This window comes from Humulus lupulus, chromosome 5 (genome assembly GCF_963169125.1).
Source record: "Humulus lupulus chromosome 5, drHumLupu1.1, whole genome shotgun sequence".
In the NCBI taxonomy this organism is placed as follows: domain Eukaryota; kingdom Viridiplantae; phylum Streptophyta; class Magnoliopsida; order Rosales; family Cannabaceae; genus Humulus; species Humulus lupulus.
This window is the reverse complement of record NC_084797.1, coordinates 48,329,217-48,353,194: the sequence shown is the minus strand read 5'-3', so window position 1 is coordinate 48,353,194 and position 23,978 is coordinate 48,329,217. Positions and strand designations below refer to the sequence as shown.

Sequence of the window (23,978 nt, the reverse complement as noted above, 5' to 3'; positions counted from 1 at the left end):
ATGGTGAGAAGGGATAGAGTTGTCATTTTTGAATTCTCATAACCCTGGACCTAGCCTTAGTAAAACGAGTATAACTTGGGCTGTAGATATTTGATTTAGACACAACTGGTACCGTTAGAAAGCTATTGAAATTATATACATTTTTTGTGAAATATAATTTTTCCTAAAATACAACAGAAACGGGTCATAACCCAGCCCCAAGTCGGAGGACCCTAGAGTTACGAGAATAGCATAATTTCCTTTATTAGCCATGGACAGCCAAGGAAGACAAGAGAGGAATTAGTGTGTTGTCAATTATCAAAGGGATTGATTGGCTGAGTATAATTATTAATTGATTTATATTTTTGATTTGGGAAAAATAATGGAAAATGATAATTACCTTTTCCTTAGCTAGGTTTTGATGATTGGGGCATTTAAATAGAAAATAAGAAAGAGCTTGAAGGCTCATTTGGCTTGGTGGCTGTCGTGTGCTTAGAGAGAAGGGAGAGGGAGAGCTCGTGAGTTCTAGAGAGAGAGGGAGAGAAGAAGAACGTGAAGGAGAAGAGAAGGAGAGGAAAGAAGAGGCCAAGTCTATAGATCCTAAGGTATGGGTTAAGGTTCATAGCATTACATTTTGTTTCCTCTACATCTTGATTCTAAGCAAGAAAAAACGATGGTGATGATAGGTTTGGATTTTGTTTCAAGAAGATTGGAGGCTAGGGTTCGAAATCCCTAGGGTAAGTATTTGGGTTCATAGTGATGTTAATTTCTACCTCTTCTTGAATCTAAGGTCAATTTTTTTTCTTTTCTTTATGTGAGTTTCGAAACCCTGGGCTTGAACAAGTGGTGACCATAGTTTGGGTTCTTGTCACTATCGTGTCCTTGAGTTCTAGCAAGAGAGGTAACGGGAACCTTTTTGTCTTATGGTTGTTCTTATCTTTTCGTTTTTGTTGTTTCGAGAATATTTTTTATGAATGATGGTATATTGTTTTGTTCTCTTTTGATTTGTTGGTTGATTGATATTACAAATTTTGGGTTAAAGGGTTGTTTTGTTTGATGTATGAAGGTTTCGGCCTATGGGATGTGGTGCATGTTGTGTTGTTTTTATATTTTGTCACTTATACATATTAAGAACATGCTAGGTTAATTGGTAAAATGAAATGTTGTCTTCAATCTTTTATAAATTGATATATTAGTAATACATGAAGATTATATTTGAGTTTTGAGAAGCATGAATTAAAAATAAATTTTATGATGAATTATGCTTGCTGATTTTTATGTATAATTGGTGAGTAAATTGGCAAGACAATGATTTGAATGCATAATTTGATGTCTATAATGAAATATTGATTTTATGTAAATAAAAGGGTGTTTTATTTTACATTTAAAATGACATTTTACTCAATTAATACCTACAAATTTTGTTTATATATTTTATGAAGAAAATATAGTTTTTAATCCAAGTTTATGATTTTTGAGTGATTAAATAGTTGTTAGAAGTTTTGATTAAAAATAAGAAATGTCTTTTAAATGAAATAAATAATGTGAGTATATTGAATAAATTATTTCCCTAAGTTATGTATATATTAAATTGATATTTTTAAAATGTAATCATGAATTTTCACATTATTATTAAGTGCAGTTTTTCTTTATTTTTAATGAGAAAATGTATGGGTTTAAATTCACTTATGATTTTTTAAACAAAATAAATAATTGCTGAAACTTTATGTTATTAAGTTAAAAATAATTATTTTGTTTAAAAGTAATGGGTTTACACTTACATAAATTAAGTCTTAAATAATACATGTGAAAATATATTTTTCTCACACTTAAAATTATATTTTCTCACACTTAATCTTGTAATTTTATTAATTTAAAAGAAAATGTTATTTTCTAAATGAAACATGAAATTTATAAGTACTTCTAAATAATTTTTATTTTTGTTGTTTCTAAGTGATTTAAGATAATAAACGTAATTATTATTTTATGAGAAATTTAAAGAGGTTAAATGAATTAGTTAATCAACCTTGAGACTTAAGTAAATAATGGTAAAAGAATATGTTGCTGAATTTTCTTGAAAATGTTATAAATGAGCATGTAGAAATTATCGTTTTTAACGTCACTTTTTAACAACACTTCCACGTATGCATGTCGCATGCAAATGCACTTTTACGTTCAAATATATGTCTGTTATTCAAACATATAATTTTTACTTGGTAACCATGCATGGATACCAAGTGACTTACGATGTAAAAACATAGTAAGTCGATTGGTGCCAAAGCGACCTCTGGTGTAAAACATGGTAAGTCAGTTGTTAACTGACCTCTGGTGTATGATATGGTAAGTCGGTTGTCAACCATCTTTTGTGTAAAACATGGTAAGTCAGTTGTCACCCGACCTTTGGTGTAACATGGTAAGTTGGTTGTCAACCGACCTCTGGTGCTAGCATTAGATGTCTGTTTTAGTAGAACCGACTTATTGTATTTTTTTTTCATTAAAATGTGTATTTTGCCCAAAAAAAATAAGCTTTTTACACAAACAAATAGAACAAAGAAAAACAAAGATTGCAGTAATATAAAATACTAGAATTTGAACCAAATATCCAAAATAATGAGTCGTAACTTAGGCAAAATTGACTCGTATAAGGATTGCAACTATAGTTAGACAACAAATTAAACTGGCCATAAGAATTATTACTATAGTTAGACAATAAAGCTGTGTATATATGGTAGAATGTCTAAGTTAACAATACAAGTATACATCTCTTTAAAAATTTAAGTTAACAGAGTGAGTTAATCTACGTAGTACTCGTCAAATCTGTGACATATTGTGCCTATGTATTATTCACGTACTTACATTAATCTAATCATTTATTGTGTCAATTCTTCATGTCCTTCATTGAACAAGCTGCAAAGTAATAAAAAAGTTCAAAATGTGAATAATGTGGTTCATGTTGTTAGCACTATTTTGAGTATATGAAAGAGAAGATAAAATGATTTATGGAAATTATTTTCATGACTCTTTGGCTGAGATAATGCCAAAACATAAAATATTGGTTCGGCGCACAATGTGCGTCATAGAAGTACCTACTTCAATTACCATGCACGCAAAGTCGAAGCATCATAAGTATAATGTAATTAATATATCAAAGAGTACAGAGGAAAAAGTAAGCAAAAAGATAGAGATCAAAGCTAGATATGTTTCTAACACATTAGTATGTCATCAACAAGTTCAAAGCACTTAATTTAGAATATGTCATTTCCCTTCTTGTAGCCACCAAGTATATTATTATAAACAAAAGATAAAAGAAATATGTGTTATAAAACATGAAAATTTGTCGAAACATAGAAGCCTTCACCAAATATCCTCCACTGGGATAAGAAAAATACATATGCATTTAATAATTAATTCTACGTGTTTTGTGCTTCAAAGAATGGACATACAATAATTAATTCAACATATTACATATAAAAAATAGGTGAAACAACTTTTGAAAATGTTGACATATTAATTAATGACATGTGAACTAAGAGAGTTAAATTTCAATCAGAAATAAAGTCTCATATCTATTAATACTAAGCTTATTATTAATTAATAACAGAATAAATGGATTATATATAGGGAAGTGCTCAAAGAAGTCTTCAAAAGTACTATTGAATTGACAAGTGTAATAGTCTAACCACATATATAGACCATGCAATTGGCATTTGAATCTTCTAAAAGTTGTATGATGTATATGAGACATTAATGGTAATAAGAAAATGAATTCTATATTTGTATAGTTACAGAACTGAAAACTTGTTCTTTCTTCCATATAAAAACAATGATTTTCCCATGCAATTAATTGTAACCTCATCACTTCACTACAAAGCCGGATAATAATAATAGAGCCATGACGATCATCAAGATATGCATGACTTTCTTTGCAAAAGCATAGATAATAATAATAATAATAATAATAATAATAAATGTAAGATTAACAATACTCTAATTGCAGTTATCAGGGCAACCAAAACATTATAATTTCCATGGCCTCATCCTTATAATAGTGACCTATCCATCTGCAGCATACAACACAATAAATTTCTTCCTTATACCTCTGCAACATACAAATGAATTTCTCATAATCTACTTCACTAAAACACACAAGTTTTCAACCTTCTATTATCATCACAACACACAATTTTAATCTCAGAACCTACTTCACTACGAATGAATTTTTAAGATATTCAAAATCCTCTAATATTTGTATAATAATGTTTAAAAAAAATAAGAAAACATACGTACCTCTTGCAATTTATAATAATCAGCAAATTATTCAATTCACTTTACAATGCTCCTTACTAATATTTTCATCCACAACCTACAAAATTAAATTAATACCTTAAATATTGCTATATATATATATATAACATAAGCGTGAATATGCTTAGATCACAAAAGAACATATATATATATATAGTAGTTCTAACTAATTAATAAACTGGCGACTTACAAATTATTAGAAGACAATGTAATGAAGACAATATAATCCCTCAACATTCTTGATTTTGTCCATAACTAAGCAGCCACTGCTAGTATAATGACATATATAAATGCTTCAAGATTCATTACTGGCATATGCATGCTTTAAATAAATAGTTAAACAGTTACAGAAAACATTTCTACACTATTAGATATTAACTATTAAGTTTGTAAGGTATACATACAAAATTATAAATGGAGAAATATTACTATTGATAGTGGATAATAAATACATTATTACTCTACATATAGAAACATATTTATAGATGTAGCTAACTGGCTCATTTTTAGAGAATTTCAGTCTAGTCTATCAACATGCCAGACAAAGCAAGCAGCTCAAACAACTCAATGATTAGAATGATTGACGACTTAATTAATTAATAATAGTAATCATTCAAGATTAATCACAACAAACTATATAGAAACACAAGGAAAAGGTGAGGGAGAGAGACACTTATATTGTAAAATCAATTTTGTGTAAACTCTCTCTGACTTTCATTGTAATGGAACAATACTCTTACCATGTGGAAATTTGAGGCCATCAAATACTTTTGACAATCCCTTTGAAAATATATGATATAAGCTCCATCATTGATTGCCTCTTATTCCTCCACATGAAAATTAATAATTTATAGTTTTTAATTTGAGTTTAAATCTATGTTCAAACAGAGGAGGCCTTTAGATATCTTTCATTTATTGGACTGATATATATATATATATAATATCTATTACATCTATATTTAGTTTGGCAGTGACAATGTGTATCTACTTTAACAAGTTTAAACAGAAATATAGATAATATAGATAAATTTAAATGTTGTTGCAAGTTAAATGTCATTCATAATCATATATATAAGAAAATAAATTTTTAACATTTGCCTAATGCGATGCAACCATTCATGGGTAAAAGAATATTACATTAATTTATTTAATTCAGCTCAAGTACGAATTTTGATTAAATATATAGGCTAGTTCACTCTGTTTTTTTAAATAGACGAACCCAACTCTGATTGCCAATACTTACTACACATGAAGAAATATATCAAAACACTAAAATAAAAAAAATGATAATCACCACTAGGGCTCTTCTGTCCGATTCAATATAAATACAATTAATCCACTTGCTTATTAGTAACCCAGCTAAACCAACCAACAAACAGTTGGAGTGGAAGACCAAAACAAAGCATTATATATCAAAACAGAACAACTCTAAAAATTACCCATAGGGAAGTTTAAGTGGAGATACTAATACAAAAATAGATTTATTCAAATTTAAAGCACACATATATATTGCGGATGGATGGAGCAAAAGCCATAAACCCAAAACATAAAAATAAACTTAACTATCACACTGTGCCAAACTAAGAGAGATTGAATCGAATATGAGAAAGAGAGAGTGAGAAGAAATATACAGACTTGGATCGACAAGACAAAGAGAGTGGGCTTGACCAAGCGCTGCTCTAAGAAAGAAAGAAAGAAATAAAGTCTTTTGAGTCTAAAAATTAAAATATGATGTTAGCCGCGCCAAAATTTTGTTCTACCGCGGAAGGTTTGCTGGAGCGCTTTCTTTTTCTCTTTTTTTTTTTTTAAAAAATAAAATAAAATATAACACTTTTTCAATAGTGTTAAGTTCATGTATTATAGAAAAACGTGTTTGGTGTAGACACAACCCATTAGACCTGCAAATATATATATATGTATGTATGTATGTATGATGACAAGCTTGAGTATATATACATAAGAAAGATGTGAAAATGGTACTTGGGCAAGACGCAAGAAAATGAGATGATTTGAATTTCGTGTGAAAATGGTACCTGCAAAATATATATATATATATTGTGAGAGCTGAGAAGCTTTGATAAACTGAGAGAGAAAATGAATCAGTAAATGAAGAGAATCGTGAGTAAATAAATTATGCTTCTCATCAATGATGAAGAAGCTGAAGTGTTCACTATATATATGAATGTATTACACAGAAAAGAGAGGTTGTTACATAAACCGACTGATGACATCAGCGGTATAATTCAGTTATAACAGAACGTAACTAACATGAGCTACACAGTTCTAACACCCCCCCTCAAGTTACACTCGGTTGAGAAAGAGTTAACTTGGCTAATAAGAACAAGAACTGAGTAATGTGTAAAGGCTTAGTGAACAAATCGGCTATTTGAGATGGAGAATCAATATAGCGAACTTCAAGAAGCTTAGCAAGCACACGATCGCGCACGAAATGCAAGTCTATCTCGATATGCTTAGTCCTTGCATGCAAAACAGGATTAGAAGCAAGAGATTGAGCACTAACATTATCACACCAGACGATCGGAGTGGAGGAGATAGACAAATGCAGTTCAGAGAGAAGAGACTGCAACCAAATGATCTCAGCCGTGGCAAGCGCAAGAGATCGATACTCAGCTTCGGTGCTGGAACGAGCAATCACTGGTTGTTTCTTGGAGGACCAGCTGATGAGGTTGCCACCAAGATAAATGCAAAAACCAGAAGTGGATTTCCGATCATCGAAGCACCCTGCCCAGTCCACATCCGTAAAAGCCTGAAGATCCAAGACTGAAGAAGGCTTAAAATGGAGACCAAGCGACGATGTACCAACTAGGTAACGTAATATGCGCTTGCATGCAGCCCAATGAGCAGTGGTAGGAGATTTGAGGTATTGGCTCAATTTGTTGACAGAAAAGGCAATATCAGGCCTGGTCAACGTAAGATACTGTAATGCTCCAATAGTGCTACGATAGAGAAACGAATTCTCCAATAGTTCACCAAACTGAGAACTAAGTTTGGTGCTAGGACACATCGGGGTTGGTTGAGCTTTGGCTTCAAGCATGTTGGTGCGCGTAAGAAGATCAACGATATACTTGCGTTGATTAATGTAGAGACCAGTGCTATCCTTGTGAACTTCGAAGCCAAGAAAGAAAGTAATAGGTCCGAGCACTTTGAGAGCAAACTTCTGATGCAACATGCGAATAAGACTCTGAATATCATCAGGATTATGTCCAGTGATGAGAATGTCATCCACGTAAATAAGAAGCAATAATAGACAACCATTCTTGTGAGAGATAAACAGGCTGGAGTCAGATTTGGAGTGAGCAAAACCCCAATGAAGCAGGCTGTCCTTAAGTTTTTCGAACCAAGCACGTGGCGCCTGTTTCAGACCGTAGAGTGCTTTACGAAGTTTGCAAACGTGATCAGGAAACTGAGAGTTGACAAACCCTTTGGGTTGAACCATATAGACTGTCTCATTCAAATCACCATTGAGGAAGGCGTTATTGACGTCAACATGCTGAACATCCCAGTGAAACATAGTAGCAAGAGAAAAAATGGTAGAATCGTGCATGGCTTAACTACGGGACTGTACGTCTCGAAATAATCACGGCCCTCGGTTTGTTCAAACCCACGAGCAACAAGTCTGGCTTTGTAACGATTGAGAGAACCATCCGCATTCTGCTTTACGCGAAATATCCACTTGTTAGAAACAATCGGAGTGTCAGGAGGCGGAGGTACCAACGTCCATGTTTGATTACGTTGTAAGGCATCAAACTCACTTTGCATGGCAGCATGCCAGTGAGGAATAGCTAAAGCCTGTTTAGCTGTAGCAGGGGTATCATCGGGGGATAGTTCCGCATGAAAAACACGAGGTTTATGAATGCCATGTTTGGACCTCGTAATCATGAAGTGAGTGTTGGTATTATTAGGTGGAATGGGAGGATGTATTTCGAGGTGGTCAATAGGTATTTGGTTTGGAGGTAATATAGGAGAGGGTATGGAAGAAGTAGAAGAGGATGATGGGGTCAAGGAAGTTGGGGATAAAGGAGGTGTATCTGGTAAAGGTGGTATAGGAGGGTCGGGTACAGGGAGTTTATAGGCATCAATATGGATATAATGGTTTACAGGTGGGGTAGGAGCTGGGTTTGTGGAAAATAAGGAAGGATATGGGAATTCAAGTTCATTGAACCGAACACTCCGTGATGTATAAACTTTCCCACTGGGATGAAGACATCGATACCCCTTCTGATTTAGACAATATCCAATAAAGACACATTTGGCAGATCTAAATGCAACCTTATGATCATTATACGGTCGTAATAAAGGAAAGCATGAAGAGCCAAATACCTTGAGCATCGAGTAGTCAGGTGGAATGTGATGAAGAACCTCAAATGGAGACAAGAACTCAAGCTGAGGTGTGGGCAGGCGATTGATCAGATAGGCAGCTGATGTAAACACTTCACACCAAAATGATAAGGGAATATGAGCTTGAGCTAACATAGTGAGGCCGGTATCAACCACGTGTCGATGCTTGCATTCCACTCGACCCATCTGTTGATGAGTATGGGGACAAGAGTGTCTACGTTAATACCAAGTTGTTGAAACAACATGTATAATGGTTTGAACTCAGCACCTAAATCTGTCTGAATACTCTTAATTTTCACCTCAAATTTTCGTTCAACGTAAGCATTAAAAGATTTGAACAGATGGCACACTTCAGATTTAGCTTGCATTGGAAAAAGCCAGACATAGTTAGAGTAATCATCCACAAAGCTGAGATAGTATTTATAGCCATGCATGGAAGGATAAAACGATGGACCCTAAACATCACTGTGAACAAGCTCAAAAGGAGAAGTAGTTTTATTGCTAGTCGGTTTGAAAGAAAATTGATGCATCTTGCCTATTTGGCAAGCATCACAAAAACTGATTGTATTACATTTGCTTGAAGGTGAAATGAGAGACAGTGCCTTGGTTAATACAGGTAAAGAGGGGTGGCCAAGTCTTTGGTGCCAAACAGCAGCAACATTGCTCCCGGAAGGTACAGGATTGCTATCTGTGGTACAGTTATACGCCACCTTATTTAGCAAGCCACTGGAGCTTTTATTCGAGGAAGAGACATGATCAGATAGTTGGAGTTGATAAAGACCTTCACGAATAGTGCCTGTGAGAAGGACCTGCCTCGAAATCTTGTCCTTAATGAGGCAACAAGAGGAATCAAACTCCAAAATCACATTATTGTCAGCAGTAAACTGAGATATACTCAACAGATTTTTCGTTAGACTTGGAACATGCAAAATATCCTTTAGGATTAATGATTTGTTGCGATCAAAAGTATGTAAGGAATCGTATCCAGTGTGTAGTATAGGTATAGAAGAGCCATTACCTACAAGAACCTTTGCTTTCCCTTTGTAGTCAGCCTTTTGAGAAAGCAATGCAGGATCAGTGGCCATGTGGTTCGTAGCACCAGTATCCAGATACCAAGCATTTGTGTTGGAGTCATTAGCATTCGATTCAGTAATAAAGGCCTGGGGACTTTCAGTGTTATTGACAGTGGTTGTGGAAGGTGAAGGTGGATCAGAACTGTAATTGGAGTCATAGCGATGATAACATTTGATGGCCGAATGAACATGGCGACCACAAACTTGACAGATAAGGCGAGATCGGCCAGGATTCCGTCCATTGTAATTAGATCTGCCACCACGCGAAGGAGGCCAAGATCCACGATTGAACGAACGTCCAGATCCACGAAGAGACAGAGTAGCTAGATTAGCTTGAATAGTGTCCACAGAAGAATTAGCCAGTTGATGTTGAAGACGCATCTCCTGGCTGTGTAAACTGAATTGAAGTTCTTGAATGCTAAGAGGCTCAGATCTGTTGGTGAGATTGACCACCGTTGCCTCAAACTCAGGTCCAAGGCCGCCGAGTATATAGAGACAGAGGCTATCATCACTGATTGGTTCACCTGCTTGAGTGAGAATATCAGCATATTGCTTCATTTGTAGGATATATTCATCCACGGAGGACGATCCTTTCTTCGTCGATTGGAGCAATCCACGAATCTGAAGCACACGAGCCTTAGATCTGGTGACGAACAAACTAGCGAAGACGTTCCAGATCTCGGCGGAGGTGCGGCAATGAATAACATGTCCAAGCATAACATCAGAGACCGAATTCATTAACCAGTGCATCAGAAACTGGTCTAGTCTATTCCATTGAAGATATGCTGGATTAGGAATGTTACCTGCAAGATTCATCGGCGGAGGAGGTGAAGTGCCAAGAATATAGGCATCAACATTGTAAGCTTTGGCAGCTGCAAGAACTAGAGCGCGCCAATAGGAATAATTCGTCCGATCCAGACGGAGATGAAGCGGAAGAAGATGATTGTTGGGGAGGCCAACAGGATCGATCGCCGGAGCTACCATTGGCGGTGGTGGAACAGGTGGAGCATCAGCTTGAGCGACAGGATTGTTGGAGCCATCGGTAGCCATTGTGGAGTCGACTGATACCATGTGAGAGCTGAGAAGCTTTGATAAACTGAGAGAGAAAATGAATCAGTAAATGAAGAGAATCGTGAGTAAATGAATTATGCTTCTCATCATGAGGCTTATGATACCATGACAAGAATCATGAGGCTCCATCTAAAAACCAATTGGTGATTAATGGAGTTACACATGTTCTTATTAATGGTTCAATATTCTTACACTTATTCCATGTGGGACACAATAGTCTAATATCCCCCTCAAGATGGTGGCGATTTTTCGCTCACCAATCTTGAATCACCTGATCACAAGTGGCCCGTTTTTTTTTTCAGCTCGCTTATTCTTTTTGGATCTCAAGTGTCTTTTCGCACTATGCGGATCTCAGATCTCAAGTGTCTTTTTGCACTATGCGGATCTCATGCGGCTTGGCTCACTTTTTTTCGATCGGTGTGGATCGAATGCCCGCTAGGTTATTGGCTCTGATACCATGTGAGAGCTGAGAAGCTTTGATAAACTGAGAGAGAAAATGAATCAGTAAATGAAGAGAATCGTGAGTAAATGAATTATGCTTCTCATCAATGATGAAGAAGCTGAAGTGTTCACTATATATATGAATGTATTACACAGAAAAGAGAGGTTGTTACATAAACCGACTGATGACATCAGCGGTATAATTCAGTTATAACAGAACGTAACTAACATGAGCTACACAGTTCTAACATATATATATATATTCACGTATTGTGAATTTTTTGGTCTTGAGTTGGTTACTTTAATTGTATTTTTGTTTCTTCCAAACATTATATGAAAAACAAATTTGTAAAACGTGACTAACCTTTGTTTGAAAAAGACAGTGAGCTTCAACGAGGAATGGCGAAGTTGAGGTTGTCACGTGGAGTTCAGAACGGAGAGGATGTTGCCGGAGTTGAGGACGAATGGGCTGTTTGGGTCACTGGTAGAATGAAGAAGAAGAAGAAGAAGAAGAAAAGGAATCAGCATGGATATATAGTGAAGCGGGGGACAACTTAAAAATATTTGGATATATACCTTTATAAATATGTAATTTTTTTAATTTAATTTTAAAATTTGAAAAAAAAAAATAATTTAAATTATAATATTTTCTTCTGTGTAATAAATTACAAATAATTAATTAATTAAATTATTCAACAATTATAACATATCTAATATTAATAAGTATATGTGTATATAAATATATATATTTGTATACTTATTTCATATATATACCCAATTAAATTACATATATGTATTATTTAAATAAAATGATATATTTTAACATTTTAATAATGTAAAATCGAATTAGAGTATCTTTAATAATATATTTTTAAAATGACATGATATGTTTGTTCCCACACAACCGATCTACCATCTCACATGAGAAGTCATTTTCGACAACCGACCTACCATGTTACAGGAGAAGTCATTTCTCACACAAACGACCTACCATGTCATTTAAAAAAATTATTAAATAGATACTCTAAATTATTTTATAAAGTTTTTTTTATTTTAAATTATAAATACTATTAAATTCAAATATTTTCCTATTTATAAAAATTAAATTAATTTTTTATTATCAATAATTAATTCATTTATTAACATTTCAAAAATTATAATATATGTAATATTTAATAGTATATATTTTTTTATACTTATTTAATACCCAATTAAAATATATATATTGCTTAATTAAATTAATATATTATAAAATTCCAATAATGTAAAACAAATTAGAGTATCTTTAATAATATATTTTTATAATGACATGGTATGTCTGTTCCCACATAACCGACTTACCATGTAACGTGAGAAGTCATTTCCCAAAACTGACCTACCATGTCACATGAAAAGTCATTTCCCACAATTGACTTACCGTGTCACATTAGAAGTCATTTCCCACACAACTAACCTGCAATGCCAATTAAAAAAATTATTAAATAGATACTCTAAATTAATTTTATAAAGTTTTTTATTTTAAATCATAAATACTATTCAATTAAAATATTTTCTTATTTATAAAATTAAATTAAATTTTTGTAATTACAAATAATTATTTAATTAATTTATTTATTTATATTTCACAAAAATTAAATATTTAATATTGATAAATTTATATTTTTTTATACGTATTTCATACCCAAAATAAATTATATGTATATATATATTTTAAATAAATTAATATATTATAAAATTCAAATAATGTAAAATCAAATTAGACTGTCTTTAATAATATATTTGTATAATGACATGGTAGGCCAGTTCTCGTAAAACTGACCTACCATGCCATTTAAAAAAATTATTTAAGATACTTCTTATCAAGTTTTATTTTTTAATTTTGAATTGTAAATACTATTAAATTTTAAAAAATGTATTTATAAAATATAATTATAATGTAATATTAATAAATATAAATTTTATGAATATATTTTAAAATTTTAAAAATGTAAAATAAAGAATAATGTGACATGATAAGTCGGTTCATATAGTACTGTCCTAACATGTCAGCAATGTAGGACATGGTAGGTTAGTCTACACAGAACTGACCTCCCATGGCAGCATGGCAGGTCAGTTTTGTAGGAACCGACCTACTATGTCTTCTATAAGCATGGGAGGTCGGTTCACAAAGAATCGACCTACCATGTGGACTTGGTAGGTCGGTTCCTGCAAAATCGGCCTCCCATGCTTACGTTGGACATACATGATAGGTCGGTTCTGTGTAAACCGACTTATAAACATGTGTTAAGTCGGTTTAAGGAGAACCGACCTCTCATGTCTAATGGTTGATGTCCAAATTGTAGTAGTATTCACAAGGATGTGATGATGATGTTTGAATATGTTGATGATGTGTGAATGTGATGATGATGTATGATGTATGATGTATGATGATGGCGTTTATGATTGATGTATGATGATGACGTTTAAGTATGACATATGATGTTGTATGAGTCTTACGATGTGATTATGTTATTTGTTGTGTTTTCTTTGTACGCTGCTTGTACTTCCTTACTGTGGTTTTAGTTCGCCCCCTTACTTTCCCATTTCAGGTAATAAATAGGGTTTCTCTTTGGTACGTGTTGTGATGTGAGGAGTTCCGACGTCAGAGTGTGTATGGCGTAGGGGTATCCTATGGACGAATAAACGATCAACTTAAACGTCGAATTTTAAAGAATGATGTTATGGAATTAAAATTTAAAACTATCAGTGGGACTTATACTTTATTTATTTTAAACGTTGCATAATGTAACGCCCTGGTCAGCCAAGACCGTCACACTGTGTACTTTAAATAGTGCTTAACTCACTAAATAAGTCTTTAGGCCATAAACGTGCATCTAAATGTTATTAATGGCTAGGTTTAAAAATATCGGTCAAAAGGAATGGATATATTTTATTTAAAACATTAAACTGAGCATGGGATCCCATAAAAGTGTTTACAAAATTATTTACAATCCAAAATGGTCATTACAGTTCAAAAGTTACAATCCGCCCACCTAAGCGGCAAAAATCGGGTTAAACCATAGTGTTTACCCAAAAACAGCTGATGATGACGTGGCAAGAATTTCTCACACGTGGCAGCATCATTATGAAGAGGTGTTGTTCGTCTATCGACCAGCTCCCTACTGCTTCATCAAACCTCACGATTAGATACGACCAGATTGGTCGCATGCTTCGGTTTATTTCCTTAAAAGATTGTAATCTTGTAATAATTACAATAATTATTCCCTCTTTATTGTCTTGATACACTGAGATCAGGGATAATTAAGGCCCATTGGCCCATGTAACCCCCCTTGAGCTTATAAATATGCATGAAAGGGCTCAAGGAAGGGACTTTTGAACCCTTTTTATGAATACTAAGAGAAAGAGTGGATAGTGCGATTATCCTCCAAACAGTTGTAATTCTCCTAAGGCTTGTGAAACTCAAGAACCCTAGTTCTTTGATCACGACATTGGGATTCAATATCAATAATAGGACTAAGTGGACGTAGGTCATTACCATTCATTGGGGCCGAACCACTATAAATCGCCTGTGTCATCTCTTTACCATTATCATCTTATTTCTTGTCGTATTTCTGACTCCGTGTCGTTGGCCAAATCGAGGGTCAACATTCTGGTGCTTTCATTGAGAGGTTGATCAAGAAGCTGTAAGAAAATCTAATGGCAAAGACATCTAAGAAAGCTGGACCGGCTGCTGGCACTGGATCATCTCAACCTCCTCCTCCAAATGTGGCGGAGAATGAACCACATTTAGAGTTTGAAGAGGAGGAGTTGGATACAGAAACACTGAGGGCAACATTGGGGATGTTGCAGGATGAGTTGGCCAAATTGAAGGCCAATTAGGTGAACGCAGCGGAGACAATGGCACTGTAATAGAGAGAAATTGAATGTCAGCGCCAGGAGCTGAATGAGGAGTAGGCAGACATTGACCATCGGCAGAGGGATGCCATGGCCACTCTTAAAGCAGCCATTCAATTGGCTCGAGGACAGGCTATGCCGGCCTCTCAACCGGATCAACCACCGAGCGCGCCACCACAGCGGGCTCCCAATCCAAGTCCTCCACTCTAGCCAGTAATCCCCCAAAGGCCGGAGCAGCCACCTGTGGCTCAGGATGATGTCCCAATTCGGGATCCTGAGCAGCAGCCTCCATCTCAAGCTGGTCGAGGCAATCCTTAGCGCCAAAGGAAGAATAGGGCCGGGCAATCGCCCCGCAGCCCTAGACGCCCAGGGGACAAAGAGCCGAATTCACCGAGCAGGGGGTAGCGTCCTTCTGCTAACAGAAGGAACAACGAAGTCAGGCTCTGTGGTCAGAGGCCCCCCACGGCATAATAATGCACGGGGACCCAACGACTAGCACAGGCCTCCTCTTGACGCTCGGGAGATGCCAGCTCGAGGAGGGAACAGCATGAACAGCCGATCGCTCCATAGTAGGCCACAGTTTAGAGATGGCCATGACTATAATGAGGCTGATTCTGGCAGGGAAAATTCTGGTCGGAGGAATGATGAAAGAGGTGGAGACAGAAACCCCCCACCAAGAGAAAATAGGCCAACAAGCCATAACGCTGGGGGGCAACCCCAAAAAAACGTCTTTGATCGGCTAGGAGTTAGCAAGCAGAGGCCCAGGGATGAAGATTTGAGGGACATGCTTAACGACCGTCGCAAGAGGCACGATGAGTATGCTCCCCCAGCGCCAGTCATCCCAGCGATCCCAGACAAGGTTCAGGCACAGATTGATGCCCTAAACCAAGCAGTGCAATAGCTAGTTGGGAGTCGAACATCCCACATAGAGCACGATCGAAGGAGGGACACTCCGTTTGTCCAAAGGATTGTTCTGTCAGAAACCCCCAGCAAATTCAAAATATTAGCACTGCCAAACTTTGATGGGTACGAAGACCCAGTATCTCATGTAAGCAAATTTGAGATACAAATGGATATACAGAAAGTGTCAGAAGATGCCCGCTGCATGATCTTCTCCACAACACTATCTGACACTGCCCAGGAGTGGTTCTTTAAGTTCCCTCCTGCTAGTATAGTATCCTGGGAGATGTTCGTGAAGGAATTCTATGGACAATTCTATGCAGGTCACGTACACCCCACAGAGGCCAACCAGCTGGTCGAGATACACCAGAAGGAGGGAGAGCCCTTGAAGGAGTACGTCCAGCGCTTTATGCGAGCAGCGGCTGGAGCCAAGACAGTGGGTGATGAAGGCAAGATGATGGCCCTAACTACTAGGGTTAGGCGCCATTCCCCTCTCTAGAGCAGCCTGAGGAAAAATGGGGTAAAGAGTACCCAGGAGTTTTTGGATCGAGCTGATCGATATATCAAGCTCGAGGACGCAATTGCCAACGAGGGGAAATCACCCACGAAGGACAAGGGGCCAAATGAAGAACCCGCCAAGGCCGCCAATGAGTCGGAAAAGCCCAATGGAAATGGCAAGGGCAACGAGAACGGAAATGGTAGAAATGGTGGAAAACGGGCGAGCAATAAGCTGCCAGCATCTGAAAATAAACGCCCCAAAGGCAACAGATATGAGCCAAGATTCACCAACTATACGGCCCTTGTCGAAAGTCGAGCGGAGGTCTACCAGGAAACCAGCTCTAGTGTGCCTTATAAGCGACCCACACCTATAAGGAAGGATATCTCCAAGAGGGATACCACAAAATTCTGTCGTTTTCACAATGACTATGGACATGACACTAATGAATGTAACCAATTGAAGGACGAGATTGAGTTTCTGATCAGACAGGGACATCTGAGGAGATATGTGCGGACCACAGGAAGGTCTCAACGAGAGGCTCAGGGTGGCAATGAGTAGGCACCTGCATGCCAATGCTCGCCACCTTTACAGCCAGCTCCTGTGGTAAGCACATTACTCACCATCTGTGGTGGCCCACACCTTGCAGGGGACAGTGGGAAGGCCAGGGAACGATACGCTCAAACCCTACGCCACGACCAGGACATCGAGATGATGAGTGTGGAGGATCGAGCACCAAAGAAGGCTCGAACAGAGGAGGAATTGATAACCTTCTCTGAAGACGATGCCCAGCACGTACGATTCCCACACTCCGATCTGTTGGTCTTTGACGTGCAAATTGCCAACATGATGGTAAAGAGGGTGTTGGTTGACACAGGAAGCTCAGTCAACATCCTATACAAGTCTTCACTGGAAAGAATGAAGTTGTCTGTCAAGGTTCTGGAGCCATGCAACCACACCATTTATGGTTTTTCTGGCGAAGGGCTCGCCCCAACTGGGTCAATTAGGCTCCCAGTTACGGCAGGAACTGCTCCTGCAAATAGGACATTACTCACTACTTTTATAGTCGTTGATTGTCCTTCCGCATATAATACTGTAATTGGGAGGCCAGTTCTAGTCGACCTACGAGCCGTTACCTCGATATGGCACCTGGCCATGAAGTTCCCGACCGACGTGAGGATAGGATGCATGTTGGGAAATCAGCGGGAAGCGAGGGATTGCTACAATGCCTCGATAACTAAGGCAAAAAAAGGTGTATCGAGGGAAGTTGCTGGAAACGAGTTGCAAACAACAGCTAATGTACAAGCCCAATCAAGCGATAATGTCACCAAATAGAGCGTTGCCCAAAGTGAGGACAGAGATTTAGATCCTTGCTTTGGGGATTTTGATGAAGAGATAGGACCCATCGAGGACCTTGAAGAGGTCCAACTCGATGAAGAAAACCCGACCAAAGTTGTGAAAGTCGGCAAAAACTTAGAGACAACAAAGAAGAAAGCACTGGTGAATTTTTTTAGGAAAAACCAGGAAGTATTTGCCTGGTCGCACAAAGACATGGTGGGAATAGACCCTGCAGTCATCAGCCATGTCCTAAACATAGACAAAAGTTTTCCACCAGTGCAGTAGAAAAGGAGGCTGCTTGACAAAGATAGATCCAAGGCTCTAAAGGAAGAAGTCGAGAAGCTGAAGGAGAATTGATTTATTAGGGTAGCGTTTTATCCATTATGGCTCTCTAATCCCGTGCTAGTTCCCAAGCTGAATGGCAAATGGTGAACATTCATGAATTTCATAGACCTTAATAAAGCCTGCCCAAAAGATTGTTTCCCACTCCCTAGAATCGACCAACTAGTCGATGCCACTGCAGGGCACGAGATTCTCTCATTCATGGATGCATACTTTGGGTATAATTAGATTAGTATGCACCCACCTGATGAGGATCACACTATCTTTCGGACCGACACAGGGCTTTACTGTTACATAGTAATGCCTTTCGGTTTGAAAAACGCTGGTGCGACTTACCAGCGACTGGTCAACCACATGTTTAAGGAGCTGATCGGAACAAACATGGAAGTATATGTCAACAACATGCTGGTTAAGTTGAAAAAGGGAGAAGGGCATATAGGGGACTTGCAAGAATGCTTCAACGTCTTGAACAAGTATCAAATGAAGCTGAACCCCCTCAAGTGCTCCTTCGGTGTAGGATCAGGGAAGTTCTTGGGGTTCATAGTAAACTCGATAGGAATTGAGGCCAATCCTGAGAATATCAAAGCCTTGGTCGATATGAAATCGCCAGAAAAGATCAAGGATGTTCAAAGCTTAACCAGAAGAATTGCTGCTCTCAGTAGATTTATTTCCAAATCGACGGACAAATGCATCTCATTTTTTAATCTATTCAGAGGCAACAAGAAATTCGAATGGACAAAGGAGTGCGAGCAGGATTTTCAAGCATTGAAGATGCACATGTTGCAACCACCGATCTTATCAAAGCCGGTGGATAAAGAAACTTTGTTCATCTACTTGGCGATCATAGAATACGCTGCTAGTGCTGTCTTAGTAAGAGAAGAAGAAGGCGTGCAAAAGGTTGTTTATTATGTAAGCAAGAGGCTAATTGGAGCGGAACTGCGGTATCCACCTATTGAAAAGTTAGCCTATTGCTTAATCTTAGCCTCCAGGAAGTTTCGGCCCTACTTTCAAGCTCACCCAATCACAGTTTTGGCCGACCAGCCTCTACGGCAAGTTCTACAGAAGCCAGAAGCCGCAGGCAGATTATTGAAATGGGCAGTCGAACTTGGGCAGTTCGATACCTCTTACTTGCCACAAGCAGCGATAAAAGGGCAAGCCCAAGTTGACTTCATCGCAGAGCTCACTGGGCTTCCAGATAGCGAGTAGCCAAAAGCGCCTGAAGAGTCTGAACCTCAAAACCAACCTCCCTCATGGAAGTTGTACACGGACGACTCTTCTAATGAACATCACGCAGGAGCAGGAGTGATTTTGATAATGCCTGAAGGGCATCGATTTCATTGTGCAATCAAGTTTGACCTCACTGCTTCTAATAACGAAGCCGAGTATGAAGCACTGCTCGCTGGATTACGGCTAGCCAGAGATATGCACATAGAATCGCTTGATATCTACAGTGACTCCCAACTAGTGGTCAATCAAATTAGTGGAGAATATCTGGCTCGAGGCTTAAAAATGGTTGCTTACATAAATAAAACAAAGGATCTATTAGCGTAGTTTGACAAGTACACCCTCCAGCAAGTACCTCGTGATCAGAATTCAAACGTTGACGCCTTTGCCAAATTGGCAAGTGCGAAGGATGCTGACACTCTGAACATAGTGCCAGTTGAGCGACTATTCGTAATAAGTGTTATATTATTTTATAATATAATGTAATATTATATTATTTTATAATATAATGTTTTAGATTAAATAAATGTGACATAGAGTGTCACATATTGTAACATATAATAGAGAGTTACATTATTTGGATATATGTGAATTATCCAAACATGTAACATATTTGGTGTTACAAATTCATCACAAATTTGTAACTCCTAAATATCACCCATTATTGTGTAGATTTATTGTTACACAATATTGAGATGAATTTCTTAAAGCCATATGAGAAATGGCTGATAGAGATGTGATTTTAACTCCCAAATTGTGTATGGAAGTTACAAAATCAAGTGGGAATAAATTGGAACGTTTTGGAAAAAACTGAAAAATTTGTTGCTGAACTTGACTGAGGGCCGCGGCGCCTGGAACAAGCGTCTCGGCCCTAGTGGCTGATAGCTTCATACAATTTCGGCTTTTATCCAATTTTGAACGATTCCAACAGCCAAGTAACTCCCAAATATCTATTTTAATTCCATAAAACACCCAATTAATCATTGGTAACAGCCATGGGGGTTGGTGGAATTTGAAATTCAAAGGGTGTCTCTAAACTCTATAAATAGGAGCCTAATGCTCACTTGTAAGACACAACTTTTCTATCCACTAGAGCACTTGGCTAGAAACACCTTGAGGCTTGATTATCCCAGAAAGCATTTCCTATAATCTGTGAGAGATCCCTTAGTGCTTGAGTTAGGGGGAAATAAGCTTTTGGACAAAGGTTTCAAACCTTGTTCAAGTTGGTGATCCCCAACACTCTTCACTTTGGTTGTGTGAGTGAGAGTTTATTGTTTTGGTTCTTGTTCGTATTTTCTTCTATTGCTCTTTCTTCTTTTCTTCTTTTCTTCTTATTCTATTTACTTGTTCTTTTGTTTAAAAGTTGTAATCCTTTTATTTCCTTTGTTCAAACACTTCTAGTTTACTTGTATCTTTTTGTAATAAAGTTGTACTTTCTATTTCTATCATCTTACATCTCCTTCTCCTTTTATTTGTATTTTTCAGTTATAGAGTTGTAACACTTTATTTAACCAATCCTTGTCTATTGTAATATTTTTCATAGAGTTGTAATATTTTCTTACCATTTCATTGAGGCAATACATATTTTCCTAACACTAAGCATCCAAGCAGAGAAGACCTCTTTGGTGGTCCAAGCGGTTGATACATGGATGGCACCTTACATAGAGTACCTGACGTAGGGCGTCTTACCAGCAGACAGAAACAAAGCTAGAACCCTTCAGCGGCAGGCTGCTAGGTATATCCTGGTCATTGGAATCATGTACCGAAGAGGACACTCAATGCCACTCCTCAGATGTATTTCGAAAGAGAAGGCCAAGGAGTTGATGAAAGAGGTCCACGAAGGCTTTTGTGGGGACCATGCTGGGGGGCAGAGCTTATCAAAAAAGATCCTAAGGCAAGGATACTTCTGGCCATCGATGAATGAAGACTCGATGGAATTCGTGCGGAGGTGCGACAAGTGCCAGAGGTTCTTCAAAATTCCACGAGCAGCCCTTAATGAGCTAAAACAGATGCAAAGTCCATGGCCGTTCGCGGTCTGGGGTATAGATTTAATTGGATCTCTACCCATAGGAAAGGGCGGCGTCAAATACCCTGTGGTTGTCGTTGATTCCTTCACTAAATGGGTCAAAGCTGAGCCACTTGCAACCATAACGACCAAGAAAGTGCTGGATTTTGTAATTAAGAACATTGTGTGTTGCTATGGATTGCCAAGAAAAATTTTCTCAGACAACGACACATAGTTTGATAGTGATCTGTTTACGGATTTTTGCGAACGACATGGAATTATCAAGAGTTTTTCTTCAGTCGCTCATCCTTAAGCAAATGGACAAGTCGAAGCAGTCAATAAAACGCTAAAGTATACTCTGAAGAAAAGGCTTGAGGAAGCAAAGGGGGCATGGCCAGAGCAATTGCTTGAAGTCCTTTGGTCGTACAGAACTTCTCATTGAATAGCAACAGGTCATACTCCATTTTCCATTTTCATTACTTGTTGAGTTAGATCCCCCATCGCATTGGAGAATGACATACGATCAAGGCTCTAATAACTAGCTATTAATGGAGTCCCTGGATTTGATCGATGAAAAGCGTGAGCAAGCCCAACTTCAAGTAGCAGCTTACCAGCAAAAAGTCGCCCGGTATTTCAATTCTAAAGTACGCGAAAGGAAATTCAATGTCGGAGATCTATAACTTCGAAGGGTTTTCCTTAATACTCGCGACCAGGCTGCTGGAGTACTCGGACCTAATTGGGAAGGGCCATACCAGATTGAAGAAGTCATCCATCCAGGCACCTATAAACTTGCTCGCTTAAATGGAGATCTCATTCCTCGCTATTGGAATGGAGAACACCTGTGCAAGTACTATCAATAAACAATTCTTCTTAAAGAATTGGCTTGTATTAATTTTACTTTTTACAAGTTATGAAAAAGGGTTGGTCATTTTACATGACTGATTGCTTATAAGTGTAAGATCTTTTCGATCACTCGTACATACATGTTTTGTCCATTTATTATGAGAAATATAAGGGACTGTGCGTAGCTAGTCATTCTTGCCAATTATTGTATTTATTACAAGTATTTTCTCATTACATGTGTTGTTTTGCTGTATTAAATTCTTTGCTACGAGCAATATGGTTCGAACAGGTTTTGGCCGAGGCAAGTGACCAAGGACCTAAAGCTCCTCAATCCCTTAGGGGGCATATAAGGCATCTAGTAAAGCAAAGCATATTGAAAGATATGTAAACACATGAGCAAAACAAAGTGAAAGCATGCTACGGTACTTAGAGTATTTTTCAAAATTTTATATTTTGTTAAATCAAACCAAAGTACTATGCTAAGTTCGGTCATGCGAACAGATGTTATAATAAAATGCAAATATTATAATATCAAAAGGAATCCCTTTACACCGCAAGCAGTAACTGCTCGGATGTAATTGTTCGTTAAAAGTAAAAGCTGCCCATGCAGCAATAAAAATTAAAATTAAAAAAGCAATTGTCTTTACATCACGACCCGTAGGTCGCGTGTTCGAAAGATAAAAAGAAATAAAAGACTACGAGGCTGGAGGATCTTGAGGAGCGTTCTAGTCGACAGCAGCGTCAGCTTCGTTATCTACACCGTCAATCCCCATTTCCAAGGAAATCTCTGGGGTAGCAGGAATTTTGGCTCTTTCTTCTTCCTCCAGGCTAATGGCGCATCGAGTCATTAGAGTTCACCTCAAGCGCTCGGACAGATAACTGAAGTTGGCCTTTTGATTGTGCTTCCAAAACTCATAGAAGCAAAGGTGGGTGGCTTCCCTGTACTTCTCCAAGTTTTGGCATCAGTCTCTTCGAGCTCCTTAACGCGCCCCTCTAGCTCCTCTGTCTCCTTTCTACTCACGATCAGATCGAGCTCAAGCTGTTTGGATTCTTGGTAGTTGAGTTTGGCACTCTCCCTGAATTTTTCTTTATCTTCATTGGATTTGTTCAGGGCGGTCCGGCTTTCTAACAGCTCCTCGGTCAGCGTGGCTTTCTGCTCGAGCAATTCATCGTTCTGCTTGGTCAGTTCTGCATTTTTCTCAAGCAGTTCACCGTTCTACTTGGTCAGTTTTGTATTTTTCTCGAGCAGGTCAGCATTCTTTCCCTCGATTGACTTCATTGCCTCGACGAGCCTGGTGTCAAAGTCTTTGGTCTGGGAGACCATTGCACCTGCTCGGCGCCAGCCAACAGTCATTGTCAGCAATCCCTGCGACTAGACAAAAGGAATAAGATGATGGCAGAAATTAAGAGTAGAATGACTCAGCAACGGAAAGCAACTTACACTGACTATCTCATTCAATCCTCAGTTTATTATTTGATCAGTTTCCATGGAGCTGGTACCGTCGATGGCCTCTTGGCTGTGTTTGCACTTGGAGAGTTTGTATTTCTGTCCCTGGTCGAACTGACCACGGTGCTAGCCAGGGTGCCTTCGGGTTGAGTATGATGTGGCTGGTCGGAAGGCGCTGGAGGAGTAGAGTGCTGGTCGACCGGTGGAGTTGAGGACAGCTGGTCGAGCAGAGAAGGAGGTGGCGTGGTTTCCTTCGAAGGG

General features: G+C 37.9%; 1 long non-coding RNA gene across 1 annotated transcript; it reads left to right on the top strand.

Annotated features, from left to right (window-relative positions):
• The first annotated feature begins 326 nt into the window (after positions 1-326).
• Positions 327-11,790, top strand: LOC133780389 (uncharacterized). The gene is made up of 4 exons (XR_009869280.1): positions 327-584; positions 666-716; positions 799-880; positions 11,608-11,790. It is a non-coding gene; the product is annotated as an uncharacterized LOC133780389 (long non-coding RNA).
• Positions 11,791-23,978: the final 12,188 nt, after the last annotated feature.